We start from the raw sequence: 8337 nt of genomic DNA, 5'->3' as shown, positions 1-8337 counted from the left end.
AAATAAAAAGTTCATGTCTTCAATACTTTGCTGTCTCATTTCTGAATGATCTTGTCCTTGCTGTCTGAAGTATGTCACAAGGAAGCAACAGTTTGCTTTCTAAAAAAGTTAGTTAGCAAAAATGGTACTTTGTCCTTAGGCCAATGTTATCTCATGTATGTGCTGCTCGCAAAGGAAAATATGGTATTTCTAACAGCCACCCTGGCAATTTAATCTAAAACTCTAGCTTGTTGCTTCCTCTTGTGCATTATCACCAGTGATAAAGATCCTACTTTCTGTGGCACATTCACGACTGATTCTGTTTGCACAGGTTGGTCTCTGTAGATGTTCGTGAATGACAAATGAGAGGTATCTGGAATTTAGCATCTGCTCACCGTTTTGGATCGTTGCCTGCTTTTTAAAACAACGCAGTGTGAAAGTGTAATTTGCTCAGTAATAACTATTCCAACATCATCCAGAGTGTGGACCACAGCCTGGGGTCTTTGCTCTGCTCTGAAACAAAACAAACGAAGAAGTTTCAGTGGAAAGTTTGCCAAAGTGTACATAAGAAATGTCATTGCTGCCCCATGCTCTTCTCACTGGATGTGTATTAATGTATATGAGGATGAAGATAATTATGTCGGTCATACACTTTTGAACTGGGTTTCTCATCACTGAAGAGGGTTGAGGATTCCCTTCCTCTGTGCTTCATCTCCTCTGATCTGGGGATGAGGATACTCAACAACAGACATGAAGTCTGGAAGGATGTACCACAACGACATCTCAATGTCTCCAGTGCTTTTAAACATGTTTAAAATCACTCACAAAAGTACAAACACCTCACGTTCTTCAAGTAGAAAAGAATTTTTCCGACCCTAAATCTGGCAATTGTTTACCTGTGACTAAAGAGCACAAGACCAACCCAAAATTCAGTCAGAAAACTCGCAGAAGCCTGTGAAGAGTCCAGCTTCTTACATCAAGGTCCAGCCCAGTCTCTTTCTTAATTAGGTGGAGAGATAAAACATTATCTTTGAAATATGAGTAATCGACAGGCTACAGTACTTTCCAGACATCGCCTGTCAGCTCTCTTGGTCATAGCCCTGAAGACCAGGCTGGATGCTGAAATTGGCTGCTTCTCCTTTCTCATTGGCTACCTGCCCACCTTGGTTGCAGTGCTCAAAGCAAGGTCTGGAGGAGGCCATGGGGTGGGCTACCTGGATGGACCTTCTCTCCTTGTTAGTTTCGGGAGGTGTTTGAAAGCACAGTCCCTCCCTTAAGAATCCTCATCAGAGTCTGTAGGTGCTGAGATGGTGTGTGACAACCATCACAGCACTGGGACATCTTCACCAGGCTGCCTTCCACTGTCCAGGCTTGGCCAAAAGCCCATTAACTGGGTCTGCCCAAAATATCGGTAGTAGCATCAGTATAATATCGGTAGAAGAAATGCAGGCCGGTCACTTGGCTTCTAAACCAGAAGGAGGTTCCTAATGGATCCAACTAAACTATGTTAAAAATCATTTTCCATCTCTTTAAATGATTCAAATTCTACTGCTAATTAAATTCCTATTAATAATGCTCTTGGCTATTTAGTTACTGCAGCAGGGTTAAACAGTCCCTAAGCCTCTTGGTTTAATTGACTTTGATAATACAGCTAAAGCAGTTAAAGTACGTTCAACACATGTCTTGCAGAGGTGGGGTTTGTTTCAATGTGCATGAGGAGTTGAGCCTTTGGGTACACACCTGATCATCTAAATGAACCTGATATTTCATGGCTCTTAGCAAGTCAGACGATCCTTCTGCTTTATGCAGCTCAGAATAGTTCCCCACGAAAGCCTGGCTGAAAAAAACCTGAAATCTGATAAAATGTATAGATTTATTGTGAGTTTCCAGCCACGTCAGGGGCTGAGTTCTAGACGGGAAGTGGTTTTGGTTTTCTGAAATGTTAGATGATTTGGCCAACACAAACTGAACACAAGCTGTCCCAAGCCTGTTAATAAGTCAGACGATGGCACTATCAATGCTGTTTTTGAGACTGATAAAAGACTCTCTTTAACGTGCTACTGTTATACTGTTTTTTCTTCTCTCAACGGATTTACTGATGTGAGTCTCTCCAATACAGGCTGAGAACCAATTCACACAAAATGCTTAATGCTGCTCCACACATTGCTTTTTTTTTTTTCCCAATGCGGAGGAGAAATGAGCAGCAATTCTTTGATGTAGAGAGTAGATTGAGCTGATGATCTCAGCACTGGCAGAACAGATATGTATGAGGGACTTGACCACCTTTAGAAGCAAGGTGGAGGTGGAGATACTCCAGGACTCCAGAGATTTCCATTAGATTACCTGACCATGGCTTTTTCCCCCCATCTGACCTAAAGCAAAATGTCCAGTGGAAAAGGGGCTTTTTTGCTTTGAGTGCTTCTGCTTTCTTTAATTTCTTGTTCTTCTCTAGCCATTCTGGTGCCACTGCCTTCAGTTGGAGGAGACATGTCTCCAACATGCCTCAACAACCAAACACACTTCACTGGTCTCCCTGTTCCACAGATAGGGAAACTGAGGTATGAAGGAAAAAGAAATAACTCATGGAATGTCATGGACTCAGTCAGGGGAGGGAAACTGCAGAATGGGTGAGAGTGATCCTGGTCTGCTCTCAAACCCAGGCTCAGTACCTGGGACTGCAAGAAAAGCCTCTCAATGTCTAGCAAATCCCTAGAGACTGCCTGCAGGTAGTGCTCACGGTGGGGTGAGACGGAGTTGGGCTCTATGCCACTGCAGAAGTGTTTTGTTTTATTCACACAGGATAGCCCTCCTCGAGGCACCTTCCCTCAGCCTTGGGCCGGTCCCAATCAGACAATACTGCAAACTCCAGTGATGTGCTGGAAGTGCTCCCATGCACCATTCACAGCATTTTAGTCAAACACCTGATAAACCTGTCCACTGATGGGAAAGGTTTTCTCGTACAGGTAACCAGCACAGGTTGCTCCAGCAATCCAGGCCACACCTTTTTGTAAGAGACTCTTTGCCATGGAAATTCACTAAAACTTCCGATTGTACAAATCCTCCTGGATGTTAAACAGCACAAAAGCTGGCAGAAAATACAGTGTCAGTAAAGCCTGGGGAGGATTGGAAGCATTTTTCTGGTGCCGGCTTCTATCAGACTTTGAAATGGCATCCGGAAACATGATGGAGCTGCTAGCAACCCGGCAAAAATAATGCATAATGCAATAGGAACAACAGTGCTCGAAAGCGGGCAGATCAAGTCATAGCATCTACTAGGATGGAAAGGTCTCTCCTATCCCAAGGGCATTCTGAGGTCCATGAGTGGGTATAAACAGACCTTGAAGAGGGCAAAGACAGCAACTTGGCAGCATTCCTTGGCATCTCCTTGAGCTGACGTAAGCCAATGTGCCGGCTGGCCCTGGAGTGGCGGAGGGAATCCCGGGTGATGGATGTGTGGCGTTTCTCCAGGAGCTTGTCACTGCAGATTGTCCTGCACCACAGGGACCGTGCTGCCCTTCTTGGTTTTCTTCCTGCCTTGGTTCCAGCTGATTTGAATGACACCTGTAAACCTTCCAGGATTGAACCCCTAGAGCCTGGGACAGGAGCCATTATAATTGCATAAATCAAACATCATAAAAAAGACGGGCTTTACTTTAGCTCTCCTGCAGATGGTTCACTAAGATAATTACAAACTTGTATCAGTCAAAAAAAGTCACTGCAACTGCTGTCCCCAGAGGTGGGCCTAGAATGACAGAAACTGGCAGTGTGGTCATGCATCAGCCCAAATCCTTTCGCTGCCCTTTGCTTTCCATCTGCGCGCTCATCCATCAGGTCAGACACCTCCACGGACTCCAGCTAAGGATCTCTCTCATCCATGTGTCTACCTACAGGGTTTTGGTCACATCTTTGCTAGTGAAAGTTATTTTACAAAGATATTCCTCTTCTTGGATGATCCCAGAGTCTTTATTACTACATCTACCTATCCTGGTCCTTCTGAACGCTTTGCCTTAATCCACTCGGTATGTTGGCTCATTCACCTTAGAGAAAAAGAGCTACCCGCACAGTGACCTTCATCTTCACAAACGGTAAGTCTCATACTGCTGTTTCATTCAAGCAATTTAGTAGGACAGACAAAACCTTAGGGAATTCTAGGCCAGGCCAGCATTGTTGGTGGCACCATACAGGTGGAGAAGTCAAGGCACACAGGGAGGACATGAGCTGCCCAAAATTTTGCAGGTGGTCGGCAGGAGAGCCAGGAATAGAGCCCAGGAGGCAACTCGGTCCCAGGGGGAAGATGTGGGCAAAGTTAACACTGCAAATAAAAAATGATCCCTCTGAAATAAATGTGACCCATAAAATACATAAACATTGACTAGCCATAAACAGCATTTACTATTTACAGCATCAGAGCACAAGGATATTTGCCAGCCATTTGCAGCTTAAAGGATAAACAGCAGTTCTTTTGATCCTGAGTTGTTGAAAGGGTTATGTTTAGAGCCATTCATTTCTCCCCAGTCTTCCACCCTTTACATCATTTGTTTTATGCTCTGCGCTGACCCCACTGCTGTAAAGACCACTTTTGCAATACAGTGGTGGAGCAGTAAATATCCTTTCTGGTAATGAAGCAGGCTGGGAGGGACTCCTCCACTCCCTGTAACAAGCTAAAATAGAATCACCATGGGGATAAAATACAAGAGTAGGAGCTTTGACTAAATGGCAGCTTTTGTCACCTTTTCTCTGAGTATTTGAAAAATGGAGGCCGTGAATCCAGCTCAGAAACACTCACGTAGGAACATCAAAGTCTGAAAAAGATAGAAAAATTACTGAGCATTTTGCTAAACCTTGGAGTTTTCTGGTGGCTGGGGGCAAGAAAACTGTGTTTACTACAACTAACAAGTTTGTTTAGAATGAAATAAAAATCAGTGGTAAACTACTCAGGATTTGGCTGCTTGTCCCTTCCCAGCCCTCGTCTCGCTCTGCTGCCTCAACTAGCGTGACTTAGCCACACCACCATAAATAAGAAGTATTTACGGTCCAGGGCTACAAACACTGTGCTTTTTTTTTTTAAAGAAAATTCTAATATTTTAAATGCCTTCTGCTTGAACTCTATTGGAAGTTTGGAAATGTCTTGAGATCCCTGAAGTCTGATTTCCTTTCTTCCCACAGAAAACCTTCACTTTTTTCTGGGTCATTTACATGGAAGCGCCTGGGGCAGACTGATTCATTTTGAATTTATCATTTTGCTTTGTTGCAGTGTGAAATTTATACTAAGATATTAAATGTAATAATCATATGTTTACTGGAAATACGTAAATATAAAACTAAAATACTGTTTTAAAATAGAACTTGAGCAAAACAAATTGGAAAAGTAAAATGCCAAATCCCAACAAAGCACGTCTGCACTGTTGAAACTAAAACGTCATTTTTCTTGGCTTTTCCCATCTGATCTACATTCCTGTGAAATGTTATGCATATAGTGACAGAGAAAGAATCTGCATTTATATAGTTTATGCCATCAGACTTGCTTGCCTTATGACAAATGAGAAGTTACCACCTCTCCCAGCTGTAATACTGCCCATATTAGTATGTGCTCGCTTTTTAGTACTTTTAGTACTTATTCTTCAACTGGGCTTTGCTCTTTCCTGGCCCATCCCAAGGCTGGCAGAGTTGACCGTCCAAAGAATGAAGGGATCCAGCAGAGTGGTATCGTAGCATTGAGATTTTACAAACCAGGAAAAGATTGTTAGAAAAAAACAGGGAGGATCCGAAGGAGAACGCAGCACAATGAACAAACCATGGCTAAATTTGGGGCATCGTGCAGAGCTTTGAGGCACCAACCACCAAAGGAAAACCTCTCTCTTGCCTGGGTGCAGAGGATGATGCTTCCCCAATCAATCAGGTCATGCTGGAGAGGACAAGCTGCATCTCCTTACCTTGTGCTGGAGTCTTCTGCTGGACCTGATGGCCTTTGGAAAGCCATTTATTTTAATTCAATCCCATTCACCTGCAGGCAGATGCCTTGGCTGTAGTTGAGCTGTGTCGGTCGTTAGGGCAGCGCAAAGGCTCTCCAGCCCTGCTAAGCACTTACAATATTATTATTTTCCAGCTGAAGTCTCCCAGCAGTTTAAGCACTCCGATGGTGAGCTTCACGCTGCCATGTCGTTAAACTTGTCTCATCTGTGCGGTGACATCCAGACACTGCAGACAAGGTTCGTGCAGCCAAGCTCATCCACCCGAGCCGACCGACAGCGGGCATCAGCAACCACGGTCTCACCCCAGCGATGACAAGATGGCCCCAGCAGCTCCAGCCCCTCTGCCCACCCACAGGTGGGAGCACGGAGGCTGAGGTCATTGGCAAAGTGCCTTTACCCATAGTTCTGGTGGAGGAGAGCAGATCATCCCATCATGTATTGGATGTATTTCTCAAAAAAATTATATTTCTCATCTCCATCCAGAAAACAGTCCTGATGGTCATAATCTGAGCAGAGATGTGGAGAGCAAGGGACTGGGGCACAAACCCAGGTCAGAAAAACTCGTATGGATGCAGGCATTGTCTTTCGCTATTACGTTCTTTGCCTCGATACAAAGCATCTACATGCCTTTTCTGCTCCATCTGCTCTCAGATAATAATACGAGACCGTTGTTTGTGTAAAAACCTCTCTGGCTATACACAACAATTTCCCATCAATCTGAAGCATTTGATTTCATCAGGAGCAAGGTGGGACCAGGATCTTCTGCTGACCATCCAGCAGTGGAAGGAAAAAGGGGATCTGGTATTTAAAACAAGCACTTTTTTAGTAAGGAGACATGGACGTGAATGTGTTGGAGGGAGAGGTAGACCTTCCTTGTGCCAGGACATGCGAAGCCTACAGCAGTGGCTCCGCAGAACGGCACGGCTGCTCTGGGGCCAGCGTGAGCCGTTAATGGTTTGTCTGTTTACGTTGCAAGCAGGCTCGGGAAGAGCTTTAAATGCATATTTTCCTCTTGAAATATTGAATCCAGTGTTTTCATTTTCAGAGGCCTGGGGAAAAATTGTGTTTCATATTTTAAAAATAAACACGGCTTTTACAGAGGTATAAATGCAGACCTATAGTATCCAGCACACCTTTGCCGCTCGCCTTATTTTCAAAGCTTTAATGTTGCTTGTGTGCCACAACCTCCACTAGTGAAAATATTCACCTGAAATGTATTTATCTTTCTTTGCTAATTAACAGCAAAATGACACAGAGAAACTTTGTATTTTCCTCAGCAAGAACAGCCATAGAGACTTCATTTACGGAGGGCTCTGAATGATCCCTATTCATGGTAAGCAAGTACTGTCTGCTCCAAGAGATCCTTGTACACACGGCAGAGCAACAGGAGAAACCCCATCGTAGACAGGGCTGGAGGTAAAATCTCCCAGATTTTGTGCTTTTATTTCATTTTGTTCCCTAATAGTCATAAATGTATGGGCGTAGCTGTTCTGTATATTTGGGGAGCAAACGTACCTGTGTGCATGTAAGGACACAAGGATATCGGTGAGTGGTATTTATACATATTAGCACTCATCTAAATCCATGCATACATAAACACATCCATGAAAAGCATGCATGGAGGAGAGTGATGTGTCTGCATGTGTGTGCACACATACGTACGTATATACATAAACACACATATGCAATTGTGTTTATAGGGATGCATGGTCACTTGTATACATTTATGCATCCTTTCACAGGCATAAGCACGTATACATGAAGTTTTTATACCGGGCTCTTCGCGCACGCACACGTATACGTGAAGGTCTGCATGTGTTTTCTGTACTACTCCATGATCACAATCTGCAATTTTCACATCCTATGTGGTAGCCCTTTCAATCCCAGGGGCTCTGAAATAACAAGGAAATAAAATAAGATGCCACGAAGCTTGGAAAAGGGCCTCAATGACAGAAAGAGGTGAAACAGGAGTAAAACCAAGCTCATCTGGAGCATTTACCCTCTGGCTAAAAATTGCCAGCTAGCTCCAGAGGTGGTGGAAAAACTGTGATTGATGGTGTGTACCTGGGAAGATAGCAGTGGGACAAATCCATGCTGATTTTACATGAGAACATAGCCATCTTTTAATATTTTAATTAACACTTTTAATGTTGAAAGAGTTAAGAATAGCCTGGCAACATCACTAAGGACAGGTCCTTTTTTTCCTTATCAAAAAGCCTTTCTCCACAGGAGCTCTCGGTCTCTGTTGAAGCACTTTTGGAGTAAAGAGTGACTCTGGATAAGAGAAGAGAAACTGGGTTTTGAATTAGAGGTAGTTTGCTGTGGCACTGCACTAATACAATGCAGATTAAATGGATGAGTGCTCCAAGGGTGTGCGGCTGGAAAG

The sequence above is a fragment of the Cariama cristata genome, unplaced genomic scaffold (genome assembly GCF_000690535.1).
Source record: "Cariama cristata isolate BGI_N322 unplaced genomic scaffold, ASM69053v1 scaffold13491, whole genome shotgun sequence".
Lineage (NCBI taxonomy): Eukaryota > Metazoa > Chordata > Aves > Cariamiformes > Cariamidae > Cariama > Cariama cristata.
This window is presented reverse-complemented; position numbering follows the sequence as displayed.